The 27,958-nt window shown below is 45.8% G+C and overlaps 2 long non-coding RNA genes across 2 annotated transcripts in view; both read right to left on the minus strand.

Moving 5' to 3' along the window:
* Positions 1–728: 728 nt before the first annotated feature.
* Positions 729–20,718, minus strand: LOC138915808 (uncharacterized). The gene is made up of 2 exons (XR_011422118.1): positions 20,556–20,718; positions 729–1,556 (listed from the first exon to the last, which is right to left on the minus strand). It is a non-coding gene; the product is annotated as an uncharacterized lncRNA (long non-coding RNA).
* Positions 20,719–26,738: 6,020 nt separating this feature from the next.
* The window catches only part of LOC138915809 (uncharacterized), a 30,667-nt gene continuing 29,447 nt past the window's right edge, over positions 26,739–27,958 (minus strand). The window contains exon 3 of the long non-coding RNA XR_011422119.1: positions 26,739–27,268. This is a non-coding gene — a long non-coding RNA (uncharacterized lncRNA). The remainder of the gene's footprint in view (positions 27,269–27,958) is intronic.

Consider the following 27,958-nt stretch of genomic DNA (forward strand, 5'->3'; position numbering starts at 1 on the left):
ATCCAGTGTTTTTACTCACGCATTCACTCATTTGTTCATTCAACAAACATTTATTGCCTGACTATTGTACTTCAAATACTGGGTCAGGTTGTGGGTGAGGCTCAGGGATGAATAAGATGAGGCCCTGATCTCAGAGAGTACCTGCCTCTGGAGAGAGAGCTACGCACAATTTGATTGATGTTACTGGCCTCCTTTAAACAAAGTAGTTCTATTAATATCTGCTACGAGGGATCAAATTGAATTAGAAACACTAATTCCTAGTTTTGATTTTGTAGCATCTAATTTCACAGATATTCTGGGGATCTTCTGCATATAATTCACCTTTGGCTCAAAAAGACTATTGAGTAAGAATCATGTGCATTCTGAGTATATTTCAGTTTGGGTGTCTACTAGAAAATTCTATGTTCACTGTGACCTTTGTACTAGGCCCCATGGGGCAAAGCTAGAAAGAATATCAACAAAACGTTGTTAAATCTGGCTATGCTTGCAAGAAATATTTTTGAAGTTTTGTTATAAATCAATGATAATTAGGAGCAGGTGGTTGGCCTCTTGAAATAGGACTACAGTATCATTTCTATACAGATCTTCAGAAACGTGAGTTTCTGGATAAGATCGTAAATAAAAAGAGCTCTAAGTTTTTTTTTAAACATATATAAAATACTCTATGCTGAGATCCTAGGTTTTGCTTTCAACCGTCCAAACATCTCATAAGGATTTACAAAATCATGTCAAGTAATTATTTTATTTTGAAAGAATGCACTCCCAGAACAACAGCAATAATGGGGGGGCGTTGGTGTCATGAAGCGGAAAGAGCACTGTACTGGGGGGGAGTATGGGGGACAGGTCACCTGGGTTTATTCCTGGTTTGGCCAGATGGGTGACTTTAGCAAGAGGTGTAACTCTCTAGGTCTATTTCCACATCTGTAAAATGCAGCAGTTAAACCAGATGACCTCTAAATCTATCTCTACAAATCAGTGGATATAAAAGCTTGTTGCTCATTTTAATAAAGCTGTATTCATGTTAAAAGGGTTTGTTGAAACATCAGCAGGTGACACTCCCTTCTAGCCACTCTGCCCAGCACGATGTTTTGGTCAGGCTGGCAACGGAAAACAGGATGGCATTGCCCTGTAGTTCTTGGCTCAGAGCTTTGGGAGGTATTGATGACTCAGCACGTGGCTCTCTGCCCTGTGGGTCAAGGTTGCAGGTGTCCAGGTGGGCCTTGTTATGAGGGAGCTCCCAGCACTTTGGGTGAGACAGGAACTTGAAATGTGGACCATTTATAACCACTCAGATTCCAGGACACTTTACTCAAGCTTAGGAATGTCAACTTCCATCCCTTCATCAAACTGCCACGTTGGATAATTATGCTTCTCAAACTATTCTTGCATTTCACCGCCGTGGGGCATCCACACTTCCTATCCCTTGGTGTTGTGTAGTTTGCTTGTTGTCTTCCAACCCATAAACCTGATGGCAAGGCTCTTATTGGTTGAGGGTAGGAATAAGAGTGAATTGGAATATTCTTCCTAGACCCAGTGGGTCGGCTCTTTCAAAGTCACTAAAGAGAAAAAGAGAGAAAAAGCAAAGAAAATAAGCAATCTAACACTCTTCCCAATTTGAGGGCAAAGGAAACTTACTACTTCAAAAACATTGGTGTCAATATCAGATTCATTCTAGGTAGGTAGGGATCTTGGAAATCCTGGAAAAGTTTCACAAAGATTAATACAACACTTATTTGTATGGAAGACTATTTCTGTTTTTAGGGGGTAATAAGTTGCGAAACTACAAAGCCGTATAATCTTTAAGCTATGAGATGTTGACATAATTGTTTTGAGATCAACCAATCAGACCACACATTTCATGCTACCAGGTTACAATGAGTGTTCATTAAACATCATGATAACAACGCCCTCCTTGTTGGCTAACAAAGGGGCATTCTCTTCATGTATCACTGATGACAGCAGATGTGGCACAGTTAAAGTCATCTACTCATTCCTTCTTTTTCCTGATTTATTCCAGAGCTTTCATATGGTCAGAGATCATTTTTCCTCCTCCCGATTTTTTCTCCTTCTTCTCTGCCTTCTCCTTCCTCTGGGCTGAACTCGATTTCCTTATGTGAGGAAATCTCTCCCTACTGACGAGTCAGGCACTTTGGGCTACACTTCCCTATTCCAGGTCACTGGGACACCGTTTGATGAACTGGAGTCAAGACTTACCAAGTGGAATTCCTATAGCTGGAGATGTCTGTCTGCCTCCCTCCCAAGATGACCAAATTTTCTAGAAGAGTATTTGCTTTCCTTGCAGAGCTAGCCAATGGATTTCTCTCTTCTAAGGGTGTGTGTAAATTTGGAAAAATATTTCACTTTTGGAACATATTCTAAATATCTGCTTTTATTTTTGTCTATTTTATCTTATTGATGTTTCCTATGACTGATGGGTTCTCTGTGATTTGGGGTAAGTCATTTAACCTTTGAATTACCATTCACTTATCTCTAAAGCATCATGGGCACAACAGAGGAGCTTCAATTCATTCATCCAGTATTTAGGAAACCCAAACAATATGCATGATGCTACATTTTGTGTTTTTGGAGACACAGAACAGCACAATGTCTGCTCCTGTTCTCTAGACGTTTACAATCTAATTGAAAAGTTAGAGATTTACACATGAAAATAAAACCAAGAGCTCAAGGCAACACATGCTAATGCCCAATAAGACAATGTTGTATGTACAAGGATATTCATTGCGGCATTGTTTGTTATAACAACATTTTGGAAAATGTCTAAATGTCCATTAATAGAAGATTGATTAAACAAATTATGGTCATCTATACAATGGAATACTGTGCAGCTATTAAGAAAAGAATGGGGTGGCTCTACATGTACTAACGGAAGAACTCCAAATACGGCTTTAAGAGAAAAAAGTAAGTGTGTAATAGTACGTACCGTGTTACCATTTGTGAAAAGAAAAAATAGGAACGTGTATGCAAAGTCTTATATACGCATTGAATATCTTTGAACAGACGCACAAGAATCTGGAAAAAAATGAATGCCTCTAGGGGAGAGATGGAAGGCTAAGGAATGGGGTAGGAGGAAGACTTACTTTACTTTCAACATCTCTTTTCTCGCTTTTGAATTTTGCACAAGATACGTATATTACCAAATTTTCTAATAAATAAAATATTTAAGGGGCCAGCCTGGTGGCGCAGCAGTTAAGTTTGTGTGCTCTGCTTCAGTGGCCCAGAGCTCACCAGTTTGGATCCTGGGTGTGGACCTACGCACCGCTTGTCATGCCATGCTGTGGCAGGCATCCCACATATAAAGTAGAGGAAGATGGGCACGGATGTTAGCTCAGGGCCAATCTTCCTCAAAAATAAAATAAAATAAAATGTGCCCTAATCCTCTGGCCAGTTCTCAACAGTGAGGCTGGTAAACATTAATGAGGGACAAATAAAGAACTTTTTCCATAGAGGTCTGAAAATGGAGTGAATTCTCTGCAAGAGCTTTTGAAATAGTTCTGCTCGAAGTTGTACAGCTCTGTCCCCTCAAGTCAGTTCCAATCTGATGCATCTGACATGTAGAGCAGGACAGAGAAGGGGTTTCTATGACCTGATGCTACATTGGACTTGGAGTTTTAGGTCACCGGTTCAACATGATTACTCAAAAGGATGTGGACAGCATTGAGGGAGGAATTGGGGAACAGGAGAGCAAGCCGGAAATGCCGTGAGCAGAAGATTCCTCCTTCCCTGAGAACCTCTGCTGACTCTGTCATCCTTGTGGGTGTCCTCTGTCACCTGGACATGTATGGCCAAGAAGAGGACAGGCAGCCCTGGCTCCTGGCATAAGAAGGGTCATGTCTTCTTGTTTCTAAGTTCTTCCTGGCACATTCCCAGAGGATGTGGCAGCTTATCAGACCTTTGTTACCATCTATGATAGCACTTCATAGACTAATAGCCTCTCAAAGGTAGGAGGGACTCTGGAAATTATCCTCACTCCTTCACCTTAAAGTCAGGCCATGGGGAAGATGACCCATCCAGGACACATCAGGCATCAGGTGCAAAGCTGGGACTATCCCCTTGGTCTTCTAACTCTGAGTCCAGTGTTCTTTCGACGACACTCCATGTAGTCATGGTCACCGCCATCCCCCATCCCCCAGCCGCTAAGGCCATGACAGCTGTTCCTCCAACACTGATGAACACTGTGAGGGAAAACTCCACGAGTCAGGCTCAGGGCTTCCCCAAGGCCAGCCTGCTGAGACAGGTTTTGGGGCCGGAGTCAGGGGACCAGGAGGTTCCCTTTTCCTGCTGGAGAGAAGGTGGGTCATCACAGGGACCTCCCAGCAAACAGCCAGGACAGGACTCTTCCGGGTACCCACACTCCCAGCAAACAGCCAGGACAGGACTCTTCCCGGTACCCACACTCCCAGCAAACAGCCAGGACAGGACTCTTCCGGGTACCCACACTCCCAGCAAACAGCCAGGACAGGACTCTTCCGGGTACCCACACTCCCAGCAAACAGCCAGGACAGGACTCTTCCCGGTACCCACACTCCCAGCAAACAGCCAGGACAGGACTCTTCCCGGTACCCACACTCCCAGCAAACAGCCAGGACAGGACTCTTCCAGGTACCCACACTCCCAGCAAACAGCCAGGACAGGACTCTTCCAGGTACCCACACTCCCCCCTCCATGGATCGAGTCCAACCTAGAAGTTTCAGCATGTCAACTTTTATCGATGATGGGTTATATAAAACCTCCTACAGTCTCAGATCTGGAAACCACAGTACAGGAGTACAGCAGTAAGAAAACAGATAACTTTTGTCCCTTTTTTCTGGAGGAAAAAAATTAAAAAACCTCAGTAACTGGACTAACTTTATAAAATGTAATAAGGGCCAATGTCCTCATCAGTGTAATACCCTTTTTCTTTCTGCTCTGCCTGTGCCTCCCCCTTGTCTATGGGATCAAGTTAAGTCTCTGGGCATCAGAGCCCACAGGGTAGGATTGGCAAATGCCTCATCACTCCCGGGCACTGACCTCTAACCCTGCTGACTGTCTCCCCTGTGTAGCTCTGAGGCCCTTTACTTTCTATTTACTAAAATGAATTTCCCCTTTCATGATGACTTCAGAAAATGGACTCTGGACTTAAAGTTTATAAGGACAAGAATCAGCCTATCTTCTTCCTGGCTGTGAATCACTGCCTCTTCCCACCCGTTTGCACAGACACCTGAGTTAATTTAGTCTCATCTAATTCCTCCTGCTGTTTTCAGTGGGACTTCCGCCACCTTGGCAGCATGAGTCAAAATGGGATCATCCTCCTCATCTGACTACTTAACGAATTGAGGTATTTATTTGGAGCTGAATGTTTACAACGAAAGTCACCAACCATCTTGTTTTTTCATGTTTTGACAGCCCGGAAGCTGAACAGCAGGAAGAAGGCCTCTTCATTCCTGTTTAGAAGAGAAGGATCTTGTTGCTTGACTTTTCTTGACTATTGTCTGGCTTTCATTGAAAGCTTTGGAAGTTCTACCCTATGTCCGGCGTCCCAGGTCTTGATGAACAAAAAGGAGTCAGCACCTAAGTTAATCTTCCTTCTTCATTTCCAACCACAGCTCAAGGGTTTTGCTGTCTGTCTTTGGAAATGACTCAACTAACAGATGGGGGTGGAAATCTGCACCACGAAATTAATTACGCCGCGTCTTCAGGCTTTGTCCTCTCATTTACTGAATCGTGTTTAATTAACAACTCAAGACTGCACCTCCTTGCAGATGAGTTTGCATTTCATGAGATCATAAAATTAAAGAAAAAGTCTGCCAAGCTCACTGCTTGTTATAGTCCTTGTCCCCGGCCTGACCCTGATTACTTTCATTTCTGACTCCTTCTCGCTAGGACTTCCCTGCACATACTAGGAGAGTATTCCGGAAGGGACAGGGAATTCTCACTGCTGCTAAGTCACCTTCGGAGAACTTTCCTTGTTGGTTCTATTCCCAGGCCTGATTTTACTACCCTTTCATTTTGTCTTCGTCTTTTCTACATTTTTATTTGCTGGATATTGACACATCATGGAGTTACCATCAGTGTTTACATTACAGTTCTGTTTTAGGTAATGGTCATTTTACAAGTAGGCACAAACAGTCACAAAGCATCTCCATGGCTTCTTTCCTTCTTCTTCATTTTTACTTTCCCCTTTTCTTTTTTTTTTCTTTCACCGAAGCAAGAAGAAGGCGGGGAGGAATTTACTCTTGTTCTGATCCAGAACCAGCCTTCTCCCTGCCTACAATTAAGAGTTAGTGCTTACCAAGTGCTTCACAAATGCCAGTTCATATAACAGCTAACAACCATATGCTTGGCCCATTTTACCATGGAGTGGGTCTGGCTCTCAATACTGTGCTATGCTGCCTCTCACCTGTGTGCTGTCCAACCACCTCTTGACCAATTATAACACACACACACACACCCTTACATTTTAAAGTAATTCATCTGATGTAATTTGGATACATGGATGTTAACTCCCATCAATAAGTTGACATCTTTGAGTCTGAGCATTGTCTCCTGTGATGAAGTCTGCTGTGGAAACCACTAAAATGTTGATAAATGAAAAAAAAAGCAACATAGAACTCAAAATATAACACAGAATGGTTACACTTACCAAAATCATTTAAGTTATTTTGTTGGTCAGACTTCATCCACTCAGACCACTGGCCTCCAATCCACCAGACAGTCATCAAAGTTCACTGCTAACCCCGGTACTTGGGTTGTTAGCTGAGCTCCTCATTCAGAGTCACTTAGATTCTATTTACTCTGACTTTCTACACAATTCTAAAAGGGCCAGGGGACTTCTTTCCAGTCCATAGAAGTCTAGAGACAACAGATCAAAAGGCAGAGCCAGATGGAAAATGCTGAAAACCTGCACCTTGGAGTGGATAGCAGAGGTAGCTGATACCTGAATGGACAGGAAAAGAGCTTTACAAAGGCATAAATGGAAGACCATTTAGTGTAGGAGTTGATAGCCTGTCCACGGCTGCCCTGACATCGAGAAACACAGTCACTGTGTTCAACATCTCTTCCCCAAGTCACCAAAACAAGGACAGACCACAATTAACTAAATCACGCCGAAGAGGTTCACAACTTTTTCAAGGCATTCCTCTACATGATAGTTAAAGTTTCATTGCCTAAAGGATATCAGTAACACGAAGATAGTGAAAATGACTCATTCGCCAAGATTTCTGGATGACCAAGTTTTACTTTGTGTATTTACATGCAAGTCATCCCAGAGATAAGCCACACTGTCACTATTAAACTAGTTTCTGATTAACATAATTTTATATAACCGAGTGACAGGTTCTCAGATTATGAAACACTAATTAGCTTTGACTCCATGCGTCTCTAAAGCATGCATGACTATTGCAGGAGACCCTGCATTTCTGCAAGTACAGGTTTCGTGAATGCTTCTGGCAAGAGCTGGAGTCAGCCTGGCTCTGTGGTTAGTTTGCATACATGAAAAGTCTGGTAATCTCTTTGGAGGGTTGGACTGTGTACAATCCTTTTTGCATAATGATACTTTACTTCCTAGATTATAAAAATGCTATTTTCCTAGGAACTGGATTTGTGGCATATTTTTGTGCAATGATTTAACTTAATTCCCCAGGTTCGAAAGGAACCTGTCAGTTATGAACTGACTAAATAAAATCCCATGTTTCAAAATCAATAGAATCTTTTTATTTGCTCTTCCAATCTACACACAGTCAAAAGCCCAACATAATTACCACCCCAGTTTTTGGTTAAGAACATTTTAAAACTTTCTATTATGGAAATTTCTAACCATCCACAAAAGTAGAGACAATAGAATAATGGACTTTTATATACCCACCATGCAGCTTCAACTATCATCAATACTGTCTCAGTCTTAAACAGTACGCCTTAGTGTGCCCACATGAAACTCCTTCTATTTTAATTTCCCAGCAGGCTGGAAATATCTGGGGCTGGCCTCCAGCAGAGCAGAGCAGCCAGGCATCCAACCATGAGGTGTGATTGGATGGATGTCAAGGGCTCTTCACCCCACAGATGATGAATGCGATCATTAGTGACTCATTCTCAGTTCTAGCTATTTCTCTCTCGCACTCTCTTTCTCTCCTTTTCTCTTTTAAAATACAAATTCTCCTGCTGGGAGGTGTGACTGAAATTCCTAAAATCTAGTTGGTTTAACCAGAATAAGTTGGTTTTATCAAATATTTTTCCACTATAACAGAAGATTTGGGAGGGACTGACAGGGCCCTGAAATGGAAAAAGGGAATAGAAGACTGTGAGGTAGGAAATCCAAATTCTCGGAGCCATCCAGGATTAGTCCTGGTAGTATTTCCTTTAAGCGGCTACATTGGAAAAATTTATTATTGCAACATTTTTATTACCAGTGATCAGGATTTGGGAGTGGTAGAAAGTCCTTTTATTATTTTTAAAAAATGGTTTAAATCTACACCATTTTAAAATACTTTTTAGTTAAGAGGACGTTCAAAAGTCGCCAGCCACCTCTGTTTTGAGCAGCTGTGACAACTGGTTAGTCACCATAGGAAGAATCATTTCGGTGGTCCTTTTCATTTATGTTTTGTGAAAAGCGGTTAGCAGGACTTTTTCAGGGGGAGCTGGACAAAGGTGGTCTCTCTCCATGTTTTAGGACATCTCTGCTGTGGGCAGTGGACACATTGTCAGAACAGCCAAAGAGGAAAGAGATTGAGTTCTTGGCTGTCACTCTTTGAGGTTCAGTATTCTAAGAGCAGCTCTGATGGACTGATGTAGACCTGACTGAGATCAGCCTGTGACAGAGCATCTTGGAACTCTGACCCACGAGAGAAATGAGAACTCGCCATGAATTCTCGTTGAGAACTTTACCATGAGAACTCACTATGAGTGAGGAGGAGTCTGAAGTGGTGACCCAGACTTGAGCCTGCTTTGTTTGGGGGAACACAGATCTGTATAGAACCTGTAGCTGGTATCAGAACTCCGGGGGGTGGGGGGGGGTGACGGTGTATGTTTGTGTGTATATGTGTGTGAGTGTATGTGGTATGTGTCTGTGTGTGCTGTGTCTATGTGTGTGTGTCTGTGTCTATGTCCGTGTGTGTCTGTGTGTGCATGTGTGCGAGAGAGATCTGGGAGCATGGTGTCACTGATGGCACTCCATTTTGTTGTGGAGTAACTGGTTTCCCAGAGGTGTGTTATGGAACCCTCCAGCCTCAAAGGGCACATCTAAGCTCTAGGTGCAGCAAAGGTAATAGAGGCCACTTTTTAAAATCAACGGGACCACAGGCAGCAACAACACATCCCAACATCTCTATATCAAGCAACAAAACCAGGGTAACAGTGCTGGGACTGAGCAAACCTCTTGGTTCTTAAAATTATCACAGAAAGAGACAGACTCACAGGCAGGAAGGAAAGACAGACTCACAGACAAGACGGGGGCTTTCTTATTAGTTTTAATGTTAAAAGAGTAGTGATCATTTTGTAGCTCAAACTGGTAAGGCAGAACATAATGGTCACAAATACACGACAAGGAAAAAGATTCTAGGCATGTTTATTCATGTGTTAATTGTTATTCTATGGTGTGAGTTTGTAGTAGATTTTTTGTTTTCTTCCTTATTCTTTTTTGCGTCTTTTAAGTTCACTTTCTCTAATGCATTGTTGGCTATTTTGAAAATATAAAGACAACAGGAGTTTTGTTTTTTAACCCAAGTACCTGCCAGGGTGGAATCTGCCCCTCCCACCATGTCTCCTGTATCCTCTCCCCTCTCCAGGTCCCCACGACAGTGGGCACTCACTACCAACGAGCAACTCTAGCAAATCCAGAAAGTTCGGGGTGACAGCAGGGTGGGCAGTTTTGATGGCAGACAATAAGTTTTGGGGAACAGGAGAAGCAAAATGTCATCTCCAGGGCAGATCAGGAGGCAAGACTGACAGTGAGGGAAGCGAGAGGTAGGAACGGAGGGAAGGGTCAGGGCCGGTCACTCCCAAAAGCGCTTCTCGAATGGGGGTGACTTTGCGCGAATCCCCTGGGGCTAGGCAGAGTGCAGATTTCTGTGTCTTACCCCATTCCTGGTTTGGAAGATTTGCGGTGAGGCACAGGAATCTCTAGGTGATTCTGGCCCTAAAATAGCCTGAAGGCCTCTCTTTAAAAACTGTTGCATGGCCCAGGGAGCCCACATGAAGGAGAAAATGCAAGTTCTGATTTCATAAGATTGCCTTCACTTTAATTCATGGAACACCTCACAGCAGCGAGCAAGAAACTCACTCGTTCTGGTTCCACAGAAACTCCTCGTGGACGTGGATGATGTCATGCTGTGTCTCAATGGGTGATGGTGTCACCTTGGTTCCTGCTCCGCATGCTCCTTGGCTGACAACCCAAGGGCGGGACACCATGACTTTGACAGGCATCACCCACCATACTCCCCATATGCTCACCATCAGGACACCTTCCATGTGGTGTCTGAGCCACACAGAGGGTCGGAGCCATCATTTCCCTTTCAGTGCCCTCCCTTTGAGGGGAGGGTCTTACTGGAAGCAGTAAGTAAGCATATTCTTTTAGATGTGTCACTCCTCAATCAAAGTACTCTCTCTACTGAGTAAAATCATCTCTATGGAGTTGGGAAAAATTCACAGGAAAGGACTGCCATCGAACGCCTTGCACAAAGCCTGGCAGGAGTGGGCCATAGTCCACAGCCTGACTCTTGCTTGCTGATCTGCTAGGCACTTCTGAGTCCTGAACTACTGGGCAAAGATGTGGAAAATCACTGACTACATGGCTTGGAAGAGCCAACCCACTTCCAATATTTCGTCACCAATAATCTCAGCCTAGAATTCCCTGAGCAGCCCCCACGTGCTGAGCAACCTGGTGGGTCCTCCTGGGGAGGCAAGACATGAGTCTCGTCAACGAGCCTCCTCTCGAGGGGGAGAGCAAAAGCTAAGGAGAGCTGAGTTAGGCTTCTCCAGATCACTGTACTTCTTCATAGCAGTTACCAAGAGAACGATTATTTGTGTCACTATTTCCTGACTAGACAATAGACTGGGGAGGTAGAAGTAGGGTCTGTTTCTGTATCTCCAAAGCCTAGTAAAGTGCAAGACACATCTCAGCCTTCAATTCACGTCTGTGGAATGAATGAATGACCCATCAGCTGGGTTGAACTGTGTGTGGGATGGTGGGAAAGAGAGTGAGAGAAGGAACTGGGGGCCAGAGCACCGAGAGCCTGGAGTCCTAATGAGTTTGGGATTTATCCTTTGGACAACAGAAACTCATCGAAAATTTCTGAGCCAAGGAGTCCCGTGGTGCCCACCAGGTTCAGGAAGACTCACGTGCAGTGAGGCTGACGGCTGGAAGAAGGGGGCCTGCAGACAGAGCGGCCAGGGGCAGCTGTTCTGGGAGGAAAACAACACCTGGAACTCCTCGCCAGGAACTATCATAGAGTCGTGAGCCGCGTAAGTGGGTTTTCAGCCACTTCTGCGTTAGAAGAGATAACACTACTGGAGCTGTTTTTGATACACCCAAGAAGTAGAATTGCCTAGACACGTTTATAGCAATTTTTATATCCATACATGTGTGCCTATGCACACCCACCTGGAGTTAAAGAAACATTGCCTAGCAGTGCATTCCTTCCCATTAACTCTTTCAGGACTTCAAGGTATCATTTAGTTCCTAGAAGAGCCAATTTTCCAAACACACACTCCAGTGCCCTGAGTTAATGGGTACACGTCTCACTCTCGTGGAATATTTTACTCACTCTGGCTCAACAGATGATTATTATGGCTACTATTAATGTTGGGCCTAATAATAGCCACAGTAATAAACATGTTTCTTGGGGGCCACCACATCGATAGCAATTATAACCTAAAAGAACATAGTCCCCAGAGACCTATAATATAAGTTAATCAGGCAGTCAGGAAGGACTTTTTTTTTTTAACTTTTTTCCCTTAATCCCATCTTTATTGTGTGGATGAAGCCTCAGCCTTAAGGCCATGTTCTGGAGCTAGTTCAAAAAGGCCAGGTAGTGGCATTGTGGTCCCAACAGCCTTGTGAAGTAATGGCTAGTGTCTCACCCCAGGCCAGTGCTGTCCAATGGAAATACAATGCTAGCCACACGTCCCTTTAAATTTTCTAGTAAGAGGAGCCAGCCCCATGGCCTAGTGGTTAAGTTCAGCACGCTCCGCTTCAGCAGCAGGGGTTTGCGGGTCCAGATCCCAGATGCTGACCTACATCACTTGACAGCCATGCTGTGCTGGTGACCCACAAATAAAATGAAGGATTGGCACAGATGTTAGCTCAGGGTTAATCTTCCTCAAGCAAAAAAAAAGTAAGAAGAAACATGGGAAGCAATTTTCATGTTTTATTTAACCTAGTATATCCAAAATATCATTTCAACATATAATCAATATGAAAATGATTCATGAGGGACCAGCCCCATGGCCTAGTGGTTAAGTTTGGCATGCTCCACTTCGGTGGCCTGGGTTTGGCTCCCAGGAGCAGATCTACATCACTTGGTGGCGGCCATGCTGTGGCAGCAACTCATATACAAAATAGAGGAAAATTGGCACAGATGTTAGCTCAGGGCAAATCTTCCTCAGCAAAAAAAAATTCATGAAATATTTGAAATTCTTTTGTTGTTGTTCTAAGTCTTGAAAGCTGGTATATATTTTACACTTATAGCACATTTCTCTTGGAACCAGCTACATTGCAAGTGTGGCTACTGGCTGCCATGGTGGATGGCACAGGTGGAGCCCCTCTGGGAAGATGCTGGTGTGTCACCCAGGAGAGAACTCGGCAGGCCAGCGACATGAGGAGGCCCCCTTTAAGCACTAACCAGAGGAATTTAGTACTGGGAAGCAAACTCAGGGAAAATGTCCAATGCTTGCGCCTCCTGGTGCCAGCCGAGCAGAATAAATGGTTTTGGGGTAGAGAAGGGTCAACGTTGAAAGAAGTGTTGGGGCAAAGAGGGGAGAGAAAGCGGGGGAAAGCCCTTTTGTTGGTTCAGAGATTCTGAGAGTTTGCGCATCTAAGTCACGCTATTAGGACTCTGGGCAGTCAGGGAAGAGGGTGACAGGCCCAGGCAAAACCAAGAGAGGAAGAGGAAGTGAGGCGGCCCAGGGGGGATTTGCTACGCCCGCATCTGGTGGGGAGGGATTACCGACATCAGGGCTTCCTCAGGCTCAGGAGCTTGCCAAGGAAGGAAGGACCAGAGAGAGACTCATCTGAGGGCTGAAAGGAATGCCACTGAACAACCCGAGGGCAAGCGCAGACTCACGGGCTTCCTGAAACACGAAGACGCAGGTGAAGCCGGTGGTCCAGTGGCCACAGCTCCAAGCGCCCTATCTCCAGGGAGAAGACCTTGGTGGTGGTGGTGGGGGGGGGGGGGTCTAGTCTCCCCTCCAGCTTCCATAAACAAAATCTGAAATAACACATTGTAAAACAATACAAATTATGTCAGACGAGTCTAAGTGATTAAATGTGACAGAGAGGTGCGTAACAGAGAGTGGCTGCGGATTCCCCCATTTTCTGTATCACTGCCGTGAATCAGCTTTGAGACTCTGAGTAATGCAGGGCAGGGCCACCACACTTGGGCTGCTGTTTTCTAAAGAGAACTGGGATCTTTCCCAAATTTCACAGGTTCAGCCAGGGATCTCAACGCAGGTAAAAGTGCCGCATCACGCCCTGTGACCACAAGATTTGCCTTCTGCTGCTTGGGAGGAATTTCCCTGTCAAAGGCCACAAGTGTGAAGTGAGGCTTTAGAATTAGGCCTTTTAAAATGAAAGCAGAGTAGCAGGGTCACAAGGCATTGACCTTGGGGACAGAGACTTTAGGTCAAATGTCAGCCCATAAACTGTTCAGATGACACACAGTGTGGGCCTGCTAGACTCATCTGGTTCCCCTGATGCCAGTGGGACCGTTGGCACGTTCACACAGCTGGTTGGTGCATTTAGGTAGCTCTCTGTTTTCAGGCCAATTTCTAAAGAAATTCTACATTTCTGGGCTTTGGGTTGTGACTGACTTCTTGAGAGCCCAAGGGAGACTCTTCAGTCTTGCAGTGCTGGGGGTCCCACGCAGAGGCCCACTTAGTGTTATTAAGTTATGTTATGTTAGTGAGGCACCCATTCCAGGCCAGATTGCTTGGGAGTCACACATGTGGGAAACACACAGGAGAAAAACGTGGTCATCCTGGGTCTGCCCCACTCACTTCTCTCCCACAAAGGAACCGAACTCCGCTCCTCGACTGCGCAGAAAGTGGGACAACATGTGTTGGCTTAATGGGCTGTATCTGTTGGGATTCTGAAAAGCCTCATGCGAAGGACAGGTCTCTCCTAAGCGACGGTGAAAAATGAAGTCTGCAGCTGGCGATGAAGAAGCAGGCCAGAGGAAGTCTTGCTGCAGGGAACCTGGCTGACCAACAATTATTTTTTATGACATGGCATACATTATGATGATGGTTTCATTTCTGGTTATTACCCTCTATTAAAAAGCATCTTGAGTATCATGATTACGGGGGCATCTTATTCCCGCCTCAGGAATCTACTCTCATATTTTCAGCGAACTGTTGTTTTTCCTGGATGTATTATTATTATCGTTCTTGTTATGTGATTATATAAACTGCTAGCTGTGATTATGTAAACTGCTGGTTGTCAAGTAGCTTTTTTTATTATCCATTGCTCACAACCCCATTGCTTTGAGGTAAACAGAAATGGGGTGATGCCCATCCAGGGCACAGAGAGGTCAAGCACCCCCGAAAGTTCTCTCCTGGCAGGGGCTCATGTCCTAGACTAGGGTGCTAGCATCTCCCCAGGGGCCAGGGGTGCCAGAGGTATTCCTCTCCACCCCCTCCCCAACCACCCTGCCAGAGCCAGTCTTGGGAGATGTGAGCGAATGAAGAACAACAATCTGCCCAGAGTGGTGTCACCTCCATTTAGTTCTGGGGCCAGCCCTGGTTCCATGTGCCAGGTCAAGCTGGTGCTGGAGTTGTGTTGTGGGTCCCTGACACTATGGTTTGAGTGACCTAACTAGTGACAGACAGGATGGCCTGGATTGGCTGTGCCCCAGAATGAAGAGTCAGAACTGGGAACCACAAATGCGCCTGAATCTTGAATTGGAATTAAAACACTGTGCGCCATTGCCACCTGGCTCTCCCACCAGTGCCTCCCTCAACATGTCTAACCTGAATGTATTATTTTTACCCCCAAGCCCAAACGTAGCATCTACTGAATTCTGTCAGTGGCATCTCTCTGCCACTCAGGAGAAAAAAAACTTAGAATTATTTTTAAATAATTTAATTTTGGGGGGGCCGGCCCCGTGGCCAAGTGGTTAAGTTCGTGTGCTCTGCTGCGATGGCCCAGGGTTTCGCCAGTTTGAATCCTGGGTGCAGACATGGCATGGCTCATCAAGCCATGCTGAGGTGGCGTCCCACATGCCACAACTGGAAGGACCCACAACTAAAAAAAATACACAACTATGTACTGCGGGGCTTTGGGGAGAAAAAGGAAAAATGAAATATTTAAAAAAATTAAATTTTTAAATTAGAAAATTACACGCTTTTGCAAAAAGAAAATGCAGAAGCTACTAAAGTAACAAGTAAAAATGTACTCCCTCCCACAACACTCCATCCCACTCCTCAGAAGTAACACTGTTAACAGTTTGGTATGTATCATTCTAGATTTTTTTCTGTGCAACCAAGGCATGTTTTCTTTTGATGTGGTTATTATCTTTGACATTACCCTTGCTTCCTCCTAATATCCATTAGTCATCAACTCCCACTAATTTTTCCTTTATGTTTCTCACATCTGTCCTTTCTTTCTGTCCAAATTCCTATTGCCTTACACTTAGAATAGCAGCGTTGCATTGTGAAGTGAGCAGGGGCTGTGGAACCAAATGACTTAGGTTGTAACGTGCTAGGATGTAGTAGGTGCTTAATAAATGGCCACAATTAATGTTCTCTCCTGGGTGGCCTCAAGAACACACATTACAATTCCCTTCAAGTTATCTTGTATACCATGGTTAGGTTAATATTTCTTAAAACACTCTTTTTATTTTGATGGTGTCTTGCTCAAAACTTTTAAAAGGCTTCCCACTGTTTATAGTATGGGTGGCAAATAGTCTTTAACTCACATAGCAAGTGCAATTGATTGGTAGTGTCTGCTTGAGAGGTTGTTGGTTGGCCTCCTAGGAGAGAGCGCTGGGTTAGATTAGTAATGTCTGCTATGGAAGCAGAAGCAGGGAGTGGCAGCATCCCTGACCTACAGAATGAAATCCAGCAGCCCTTCATCTCCTCTACCCCTCATAGGCTTTCCCCCTTGCAGCTGTCTTTCTCTCCCTCTGGACTGGTCTCCCAATCTGCCGCTCATATCATAGATCCTCTGCCAGTGGAAATCTCACCCCAGATGTTGATGCAGCTGTTTGACTTTCCACCCCCAGAGCTTCTCCCCATAGACGCCAGGCACTCTTTATCACGTTACCATTTGTTTTCCTCGTAGCACTTCATCTCTGTCTGAAGCAGCCCTTTTATTTATTTGTTTTCGTGTTTATTGTCTGTCTTCCCCACAAGGATCTGAGCATCTGAAGACAGAGACTTTCTCTTATTCACCAGTGTGTCCTGAGAATCTAGACTATGGCCTGGCACACAGCGCTGTGTGTCCATCAAGAGTGGGGTCTCTTTGAAGATGGGCACGGATGTTAGCTCAGGGCCAGTTTTCCTCAGCAAAAAGAGGAGGATTGGCAGTAGTTAGCTCAGGGCTAATCTACTTCTTCAAAAAAAAAACTAAAAAAAAAAAGAGTGGGGCCTCTTTGAGGACCGAATCCTGTCTTCCCAAGCAGGTCATGACTTGAGGCCGATGACTGGCTCTGATTTTTCTTGGTACCTGCCACACATAGTCCAGCCTGGAGTATAAAATGTGCTCAGTAAAACCTGTATTGGCTAATTGCTGTGGCCTTCAGGGGAAACCTTTCTAAGGCGTTTGGGCCCATGAATGCATCAGATTCCGTGCCAAAGTCTGTGGGTCGTACCTGTGTCCAACCTGCCTTTTTTTTTTTTTTAAAGTGAGACTTTTTTTTTTTTTTAAGGATTTTATTTTTCCTTTTTCTCCCCAAAGCCCCCCAGTACATAGTTGTATATTCTTCGTTGTGGGTCCTTCTAGTTGTGGCATGTGGGACGCTGCCTCAGCGTGGTTTGATGAGCAGTGCCATGTCCGCGCCCAGGATTCGAACCAACGAAACACCGGGCCGCCTGCAGCGGAGCGCGCGAACCCAACCACTCAGCCACGGGGCCAGCCCCCCAACCTGCCTTTTATAGGCCACTTTGCACGCCCGCTGGTGATCTCTCTCTGGACCTTCTCCTTGGTAGTTTTCACAAAATCACATGTTACTGAAGTTTCCTGCTTCCCAGAGACACCTGGTGATGTGCTAGTTACCTATGCCATTTACATCTTGGCTATTACGGTTTCCTACTTTCTGTCCTAGCATCATGCTTCCGCAGGAATGAAAGCATACAAAGGTCTTAGAATGTTAAAATCCATCCCACAGAGGAGTAACACGGTCCTCAGAGAATCGTGCAGAACAGAAATGATGGGTAAGATGGACCGCTCAATCTTTTTTTGCCAATGTGGGTAAACTTCCAAAGGAGAAATGATGAAAGATTATTAAGTTCTCTGGGTTTAAATATATTTTCACTGGTCATTCTCCTACTCCCAGACATATTGTTTTAATTGAAGTTTTTTCTCAAGTTTATTTATGTCTGAGATCACATAACATCGACATTGAAGAGCTCACTACAAAGGAAAAATGTTTTCATATTCCACCCCTGCAACAACATTTTCATTTCTTCATATTTCCTTCCAATCTTCTTGCATATGCATATTTTTTCACATAGTTATAATCAGACTTGGTTGAGAAAGATAAATATTTTACTGCTAAGGCCAATAATAATAAAAGTAAGAAAACACCAAATATTCTTACGTTTTATAATAATATGCTAATTTGTTCCAAATGCCTAGGTTTTTAATTGCTGGGCCTTGAGCAAAGTCCAAAGGCATAAAATATCCAAGAAGAAAGGAATGGAAGTGCCTGGTAAAGGATACCCTTACCTTTCTAGAAAGGCGTTTTGCTCGTTCCTATTTCAGACAGGTTCCTATGGATTGTACAACACTTTACTTTGCCCTCATTCCCATAGAATTGGCTTCCATGGGGTTTGAATGCCTGGAAACTATACACAGTTAATCCCCATTCATCGCAGATTCTGTATTTGCAAACACGTCTACTTGCTAAAATTCATTGACAATCTCAAAATGGATACTCGTGGAACTTTTGCAGCCGTTTGCGGAATGCTCATGGGCAGGAGAGTGAAAAATTTGAGTCGCCCCATACGTACATTCCCAGCTGAGGTGGAACGAGGCAGCGTTCCATCTTCTTGTTTCAGCTCTCAGGCTGTAAACAAGCGACTTCGCAAGCTGTTTAATTCCGTGTTACTCGCCTCTTTGTACTTTTTGTTGGTGATTTCACTGTTTAGAATGGCCCCAGGCACAGTGCTGAAGGGCTGTCCGTGTCCTTAAGTGCAAGAGAGCCGTGATGTGCCTTACAGAGAAGGGATGTGTTGGATACGCTTCATTCAGGCGTGAATTACAGTGCTATTGACTGTGAGTTCTACGTTAATGAATCAACAACGTATATTAACTAAGGTGACTTTAAACAGAAACACACACAACACAAAGTTGTGTGTTGACCAGTTGGTGAAAACGTGGTGACCAGAGGCTTGTAGGAACCCAACTCTGTCTCTTCCCTCTGGCAACGGCTCAGCATTGTGGATCCAGTGTTCTCCGTGACTTATAGAACGCAACCACTGCAAAGAAGGCGAACGGACTGGATACACTTTGTGTGCATGTGCATTCTTTGAGAGGGAGAGGACACTGACTTTTGTCAAATTCTCAAGGGGGCATTGAAAACAGTTCGATCATTGCTTCAGACCCTCTATTATAAGAAAAATAATGCTGGTGCTCTTGAAAATCCATGCGAGTGGGCTCAAATGACTGGACGGATCAGCCCCAAGGGCGTACTGGCTGCCGTCCTGATCTGTGCTTCTCCCGAGGGAAGTGAAAAACAAGGGCCTTCTAGGCCCAGCAAAATCAGTCTGGTTTCATAAACTTGGATTTAGAGGGTACTGTAAACCAGCTGGGGACAAAGGTATGTTCTGGAGCCCTAAGGAAACAGTGCTCCAATCATCGCTCCTGTCATCTAGAAGAGATATCCTTTCAACAAAGAAAAAACAGGGGCTGGCCTGGTGGTGTAGTGGTTAAGTTCATGTGCTCCCATCAGGGTCTCAGACCTGCACACGCTCATCAAGCCATGCTGTGGTGGCATCCCACGTACAAAATAGAGGAAGATTGGCACAGATGTTGGCTCAGTGACAATGTTCCTCAGGCAAAAAGAGGAAGATTGGCAACAGATGTTAGCTCAGGGCTAATCTTCCTAACCAAAAAAAAAAACAGAAGTAAGAAAGAAAAAATAATAATATGTGAAACTTAAGAAGGTAATAGTAGCTGTTGTTCACTGAATGCTTATTAGGAACTGATATCATCGCATGTAACTCTTACAACCACCCCAGAAGGAGGGGCACGACTAGCCCTGCTTGACAGATGAGGAAACTGAGGCTCCAAGAGATTGAGCTGCTCACCAGGGTAACACAGCTCTGGTGGGAGGTGGGGCTGGGACTGGAGCTTGGCTCTGCAGGACTTCAGAGCCCACGCTCCTAACCACTGGGCTACACTTCACCTGCTCAGATGGGGTGATGATTTGTCTGCCTCGATTCTCCACCCAGGTCCTTCAAGCCCTGGGAGCGCCTGAGAGTTTAAGGTGTGATTCAGTTCACTAACCTCTGTTCGATACGCTTCTCAGAAGCCCATCAGCCAAGGCAGAGAGAAGGGCGACGCTGCACTCCAGGGCGATGAACTTTAATTCTTTGGCTCTTCTCATATCATGTTGAGAGGCAAATTATAGTACTTTCTAAAAATAGGTGGCAAATTCTAGGAGTTTCTAAAAATAGCACTGGGACTTCTGCATTGCTAGAGAAGGGATTATTCTGACCTTTCGCTTAAGAAGGCCTACCTCCTGAGGGTGACAATTTCACTACTTTGCATGACATTTGGCTTCCCTCACATGTGGCCGGCAGGATTATACTTACAGGAAATCAGAGAGAACCTCTAACCTCTTCCTGCGCTATTTATTGCTTTTTATTCTCTTTCTCTTCTACTCTTCAGCCCGCCTTTGGTTTCTTGAGTCTTTGAGGCTCTTCTTGAAACCCCCTCTCCGTGCCAGTAGCCACATTTAGTGTGTACTGGGTAACGTGTGTCAGGGGGAAGGTGGCCAGGTAACAAGGGCCTGACCGCCACTCACTGAGCCTAGCATCCGTCTCTTTGCTGCTCCCCTACTTCAGAGGTAGAATTGCTCCATGATCTGGCCCGAGGTCTTCAGGGGAGGTGCTGCCTGAAGAAAGTCTTTTAATAGCACCATGTGCCCCCATGTCCCAATCTATAAAAACGGGGTAATCACACTTACCTACCAAGCGCAGGTGTTGCGAGGATTAATTACTGTCCATAGGTGCTTTGAGATCGAAGGATGAGAGGCTTTCTATAGGCAAGAGTTGTTATGGGCACGATTCTTCTCTTCGGCTCTCAGCTTCCCTGCTGGCCACTTTGCCAAAGCCACTCTTCAGGGGAGAGGAACACGATAGCGTGGATGAGGCACATGTGAGATAGGACCAATATTCAGGGCAGAGTCCAAAATTCTTAAGTGGTGTAGAGCTGCATTTTCTACTGATGGAACGGAATGTGAAGTGCTCAGCTGGGTGGGAGTCAGCCAGAGGAGGCAGAGCCAGGTACAGCCAAACCAAACACAACAGCCTACACAGAACCCTCCAAACATGTGGGCAGTGTTTCAGAAATCTTTTCCTTCCAGAAGCTATGATGTTCAACGGATTAAAGTCCATAAGTGGATTCTGAAGGAAGTGGAAATCATGTTGAGGTGTTCCAATCATGGGCAACTAAGCCGTTCTAAACTAGTCTCTCCATCTGCTGAGAGCCTGGCTTTCTGCAACCTGAGCGTGGGGGTTACACACAGACACCCACCCAGATGCCACTCTATTAGCAGCAAAGCTCCTCGGCTCGCTCCCTTCTTTCCCCAAGAGCAGCATGTCTGGTAAGATGTCCCCCCTCAGGTGACTCAACCAGCAACCTCTGCCTTCCTAACATCTCTTGGGCAGCTCTCTCAGGATTACAAGAGATCCTGGAATATTTTCCACTTCCATTCAGTCCTCAGACTGAGGGCTGCTCTGGCTAAAGAAATGTTGGTGAGATTATGGTCTCTAAATACCAAAGAGATGAAGAGCAGGGCCTTGGAAGATAGGACCATACAGCTCAAGCCCCAGTTCTACACTCATACTGGAGTGTCCCTGGGCAGGCCTCTTAATCTCCCTGGGCCTTTGTTTCCTCATCGGTAAAACTGAGCTCCTAGGCTGACAGGAGGGGTAAGTGAGAGACCATATGGAATAGCACCTGACACATGGAAGTGCCCCATCCATGTTAGCTATGCCAAGAGAAGAAGAGAGGGGTGGCGATTCTAGCTTTGAGAAGCTAATACTCCTTTCTGTCACTTGGCCATGTGAATTATGCCATATTCATGCCAGAAAACCCCAAAGAGGGTATTGGCTTTTCTGGGAAATGCTTATCTTACTTTCTACTTGACCAGTGGGTCTGATGCCTTTTACTGGGTCAGCCTCACTGGTGGTGTCTCTCCCCTGGAGGCTGTTTCTCCTCTGCTTTCTCCAGATACCCCAGAATTCTTCAGGATAAAGCATCTGCTCAAAACTCCATGAAAAAATTAAATCTACTGGCAGTGCCCACCTTATCCAGCCCTGTGAGCAGGGCTGTGACCCTACTGGGGCAGTGCAGCTAGAAGCAGCTCAAGGGGCTGCTCTGAACTGAGAAAGGGTCAAGAGAGGGTGGAACCCAAGGCACCCAGGGCTGCTCTGCTTTGAGCTCCACTCCAGGCCGGGGCTGCGATCTTGATTCAGGTTTGAACTTCAATGCATTTTGAAGCTGCAGTTTTTAAAAACACAGCTACGTAACACACTCACTATTTAAAAAAAGAAATCCCACAGCACCTTAGGCCACAGCGCTAGGCCACAGACCTTGGTCAAAAGAGTGCACAGTGTGTGGGGTTAGTTGGATCTCATGGTCAATGAAGAGCCCTTGAAATGGTTTCTGAAGCTGTCATCACAGCAGTAGTGGCCACTGCCCCCCCCCCCAGACAGGTTGCCCCCCCAGGCTGTAGGTTCACATCAACCATCTCTGCCACCCCCAGGCCCCACAGCCCCACCTTTGATGGCTCAGACCCAGAACCACTTTGCAGGCCTGCTGAAAGGCCTCCTTTTGGGGAACTAAAATGGGAGAAGATAACCAGTGCTATTGTTTGAACGTTTGTGTGCCCCCTAAATTCATATGTTGAAATCCTAATGCCCAATGTGATTGGGTTAGGGTAGGTATTGGGAGGTGCTCAGGTAACGTGAGTGGAGCCCTCAAGAATGAGATTAGCTCTGTTATCAGACCCCAGCCCCTTCCGCCACATGAGCACACAGTGAGAGAAGTCTACAAACTGGAAGAGGGACCTCAGCCAACCCTGCTGGCATCTGGACCTCAAACTTCCAGCCTCCAGAACTGGAAGCAATGCATTCCTACTGTCTATAAGCCACCCAGACTGTGGCATTTTGTTAAAGGAGCTCAGACGGCGAAGACAACCAGCAATGTCCGAACCCTCAAAGGAGCCTCCGTTCACAGAACCCCTGTCAGTCTAAGGGAGCGTTCTGTGTTTGGGGAAGAGAAATGGAGTCCTCCACACCTGCACGTCTGCTCACACTTATACACATAAAACCATCATTTGTTTTCTGATCACTTTATGACGTTTATTTCAGGAGGAAATTTTGAAAAATACGGAAAAGTACAAAGAACATGAAACCGCCTGAAACTTCACCACCCAGCCGTGGCTCAGCCGGTGCTGGGGGACGGCTGGCCACTGAGGACGAAGCCCCTCGGGGGAGCAGGAAAAGTGCGCCACTTTCCTTCAGTGGCTCTGGCATTTTGGACGAGTAACTTGACTTCTCTGGACCGCAGTTTCGCTGTCTAAGGGAAGGCGTCACAGGATGGATTCTGAGGTCTTCCTGGCGCTGCCGTTCTACAGGACGTCAGCTTCCAGGATCACAAGCTTCGATCAGGACACAGTGAACTTCTCCACGCTGGTGGGTAGCGGGGGCTTCAGGCCGGGTGACTGCAGAGACCAGTGGCTCCTGAGAGAGTTTGCTTCGGGTGAACATATCACAGAGCCTCTGTAACATTTCCTCGCACATCCTGCCAGGTGTCTGGAGTCTGTTGCAAGCACAGCCTGTGTTGGAGGGCGCCGCTCAGCCCGGGGCTCGGGAGAGCTGGAGTGAACCCTGGCCCTGTCACCAGATTCTAGATGCCCTGGAGCCTCTAATGTCCCTGAGCCTCAGGTTTCCCGTCTGTGAAATGGGGGGAACATCTCCCTTTCCTAGCCAACAGATTTACTCTATCACATGAGCAAATGTACAGAGAAGCATTTAGAAAAAAAAAAATGCAGCCCTGAAAACACGTGAAAGAGATAAGGATCATGTGTAGACGTGAGTCCATCCACTCAATGGAAAGTGGGGCTTCATTTGGGGCTCCATCCTGTGCTGAGATAGAGACAGGCTAATCACCATAATCAAGGACTCAAACAAACAGCAGCCGACTTACTAACCAGGTGAATGGGAAATAGAGAGGCAGTTTCAGAGCCTGGCTTTCGGTAAATGTTAGCCCTACTGCCGCAAAGCCGGCAGCGAGTGCTTCGAGAGCAGGTGGGAGACGAGGAGAGGTTTCCTGGCCCTTGCCCTTCACCTTGGTCACTGACTCAGTGCGAAACAGCGCCTGCGGGGAGGAGCAGAGTTCTCATCCTGGTTCACAGCTCAGCCTGCGGCCACAAGTGGGGGCAGTGAGCTGAGTTCACGGCAAAGGATGACTAAACAGCCTCCTCATCGTTAATAACAATAATACTTGGCATTTATCTAGTTCTTTATGTTTTCAGAGTGCTTTACAATCATTAACCAGTTAGCTAGCACTCACCAGCACCCCACCATCTGCCTGCTGTGCCGAGGAGACAGGAGAGCCAGGTGGGACTGGCCTGTTTGCCAGTTTGCAGAGCTGGGGAAAGTGAGGGCCGGGCCACGTGGGGTGAAGACAGTGTGGGGGGTGGGGGTGGGTATTAACATCAAGGACTAAATTTGGAAGGAGACAGTTACGAATCAGTGCAGATAGATGTGAGTTGATTTGTGGACGAGGATGTCAAGCCCACAGGCAGGGACAGGATCTGCCCTTGAGCAGCAGGCCTCAGTCCTGGGTGGGGGGGGGGGGTGGGTGAGGATGGGGCCTCACAGGGGGCTTAGGATTTCCCTAAAATCGGCCTGCTCCGGCCCCTGCCAAGTGAGCTAATATAGGAAATCAGTTGCATCTGCGCCCTGGACAGTCAGCTTCAAACCTTCTGCAGAGGGCCAGCCCCGTGGCGTAGTGGTTAAGTCTGGCGTGCTCCACTTCGGTGACCTGGGTTCACGGGCCTGGGTCCCGGGTGCAGACATACACCACTTGTCAAGCCACGCTGTGGTGGCAACCCACATACAAAATAGAGGAAGGTTGGCACAGATGTTAGCTCAGGGACAATCTTCCTCAAGCCAAAAAAGAGGAAGATTGGCAACAGATGTTACCTCAGAGCGAATCTTCCTCGGCAAGAAAACCCTTCTGCAGCACTTGGATTCCCCCGCTCTTCAGAACGTTCACGGGGTCTGGCCTGGTGGCACAGTGGTTAAGTTTGCACGTTGCACTTCGGCAGCCTGGGGTATGCAGGTTCGGATCCCGGGCATGGACCTACACATCACTTGTCAAGCCATGCTGTGGCAGCATCCCACATTCAAAAAAATAGAGGAAGATGGGCACAGATGTTAGCTCAGTGACAATCTCCCTCAAGCAAAAAGAAGATTGGCAACAGATGTTGGCTCAGGGCCAATCTTCCTCACCTAAAAAAAAATGTTCGTGTATTTGGGCATTGTTTTCTAAAGCCCGGGGTTCTGCACATGGACAAAATCCAAACCTGCTGGAAATGTTTATCCAACTTGCACTGGATTCGTGGAGATTAACCTCTCTGCAAAGGGTTAAACACAGAGTGTCTCCTGGATACCCAACTGTGGTGCTGATGATGATGGAGATGCAGATGGTGACTGGTGAGGTGAGGTGAGCTTTCTCTCCTTCACCCGTCTCCTGAACTTTAAATGAAGGTGGGGAGAAGTACAACCAAGCAATTTGGACTAGGTGAAGCGGCAGAACTCACAAGTATACTCAGGGAAGCTGGACGTACCAATTGTCAGCTCCCTACTTACATGGAAATCTGATAACTGTTGTACTTAGAGAGTGGAAACCAAAGTCATAAGCCAAATAAGTGGCCAGAAGAAAGCGATTAGTCATCTTTCCTCATGAGTGATCGCAATACTTCTGAAGCTTCTCCACCTGTAACTTGCAATTTAGGGCCTTGTCTAATGACAGGGTGAGCTCCTCTTATTGATCTTCAGACTTCTTAGTAAATTAAATGGCAGGTACACAAAGAGGAAGGGGACAGGAGTGTGGCAGCAGCTTCACAACTCTTGCTCTGTTACAATGAGGTTCTAATAAACCTTGTGAGTTTCTGGGCTGTCCCAGCACCCCAGAACTGAAGGCCTGTGGTTGGCAGAGCCTTCCAGGGCCAGTCCCTTGTGGCCAGATAAGCAGAATCTGCTGATGAGCCTTGATTTATGGCCCTCTTCATTGCCTTGGGCTGTGTCTTGTCAGATCTCAGGAACTAAAAGCAAGGCAAGGGCTTGGCTTAAACTTGGCTGGAAGACCCAGAAATGATAATAATAATTAACACAGCTCAACTTCCACTTGCGCTACAAACAATAATTAATTCACATAGCAGCCCAGGGAAGCATCTAAGTTTAGATTATGAGCCTTATTTTGCAGACAGGGAAACTGAGGCCAGGAGGTTAATGGCTTTTTCAACGCCACACAGGGACTCAGTACCATCCCTGAAATTAAAATTTGGGCTTCCGTGTCTCCTACTCTGAGGCTAGGATCACACCTGTCCATCAACAAAGACTTAAGAACAACATCAAACTCACACTCCAGGAGTTCAAGCAAAAGTGATAGGTTAATTGTGGCGCTGGCCTTCCAGTCCAGACCAAGGCAATCACCTGCTGCTAGCGGCCAACACCTACGAGATAAGAACTGACAGTACCACGTCCGCTCTCTGTAAGGAAAGGCAGCATTTCTAACAACTGTGATGTAATGTCATGTAGTCAGTCGGTTATACCTCCTTTCTTTGCCTCCTTCATTTTTGTAGTTTGATCTAAGGAGTTGATAGGGTTAGTTAATTGCCTTAACTTGTTGTATACTAAAGAACTGAAGATGTTTTCCCCACAATTTAGACACTACGTGGGAAGCACCTTTCCTCGTGTTTACCTCACCCAGTTGTGGCTTGAATCTTATAAAACTTGCATTAACTTAAAAACTCCAAATATTGCTTGTACAATACACCAAAATAGCTTCATTTGAACTATCCCACTCAAACACTCATATATCTGACAATTGATACATTCAACATAGAATAATCAAAATACAACTACCAAGCCATTTATTTTTTCCAGGAAGATCATTTTTAGTGGAGCTGTTCAACAGTTAACTTTATTCTGGTCTCTGAGTTTGCCATGCCAGAATCTCCATTCAAACTGGCTTGGATGGAGAATTCCAGAGACAGCTTCAGGTACCACTGGACTCCTGTGAGCCAACGATGTCACAGGCACCTGAGTCTCTCCATCTCTCGTTCTGGCATCATTCTCAGTCAGGGCTCCTGTGTGTGCAAAGCTGGCCACTTGAGTTCAGGCTGACTTACTCCACTGGAGCACCCCCACAGTGGAGAGCTCCGCTTTACTGATAGCACAGGCAAAAGCTCCTGGGACTGACCACGGCTGGCCCACTGGACCCGTCGATCCTCTAAGGCACTGTGATAAGAGGACACATCACACATTGTGTAGGCCTAGGTCATATACTCGTCCATGAATCTGGGGTATGAGGGTGGCTCCTCACAAACCACTGGGGTCAAGTGTGGGGGCAGGAGTGGTTCTCCAAAAGAAAATTGGGGTGCTGTTTGCAAAAGAAGAGGGAAAGAATATAAGGCAGGTAAAAGTAACAGATCTCTATTACCTTACTTGTAGAAATTTAAAAGCCAACATTTTACCACATATGCTAACAGAATATTCTTCTAAATGCTATTTCCATTCCCACTCATAAAACCCTAGCTCGGCCCTCAAATACTATTGCTAAGCGACAACTGTAGCTTGAGGAACTTAAAAGCAAGTGTGATTCTCCTACTAGTTCAAATGTCTCCAGCTATTCAGGATGCTTATGGCCATGGACCTCAGGACCACACTCTAGAACTGGGAGAGGGAGCCAGGCCAGATAAGAAGACAGATCTGGTTGTCAAATAGATCTGCCGAATGCCATAGGCCTGGTGCATCTTGATTTTAGCATAATATTTGCCAAAATATTTTCCAATATATGTCTGCATCATTTGGATTTTCATGAGGAGCACAGATTACTTTTGCAATTAAAAAGAAACCCCCTAAATCTGGAGAAAATAAAGAAGTAGACAAGTGGGTAGGATAAAAAAACAGCTAGAAGTGTGTTGGGCTGTTTGAATTCCCCAGGTATGAATCCACACACAAAGCATGTTGCTTAAATGCCAACATTAAATGTTAAATTGGCAGTGTCTGAAAGATGTCCTCCTGTGGCTGAGCTCCCGGGTTCCTGCCTGCTCACTGTTAGTAATGCCTT

The sequence above is a fragment of the Equus caballus genome, chromosome 10, assembly GCF_041296265.1.
Source record: "Equus caballus isolate H_3958 breed thoroughbred chromosome 10, TB-T2T, whole genome shotgun sequence".
Lineage (NCBI taxonomy): Eukaryota > Metazoa > Chordata > Mammalia > Perissodactyla > Equidae > Equus > Equus caballus.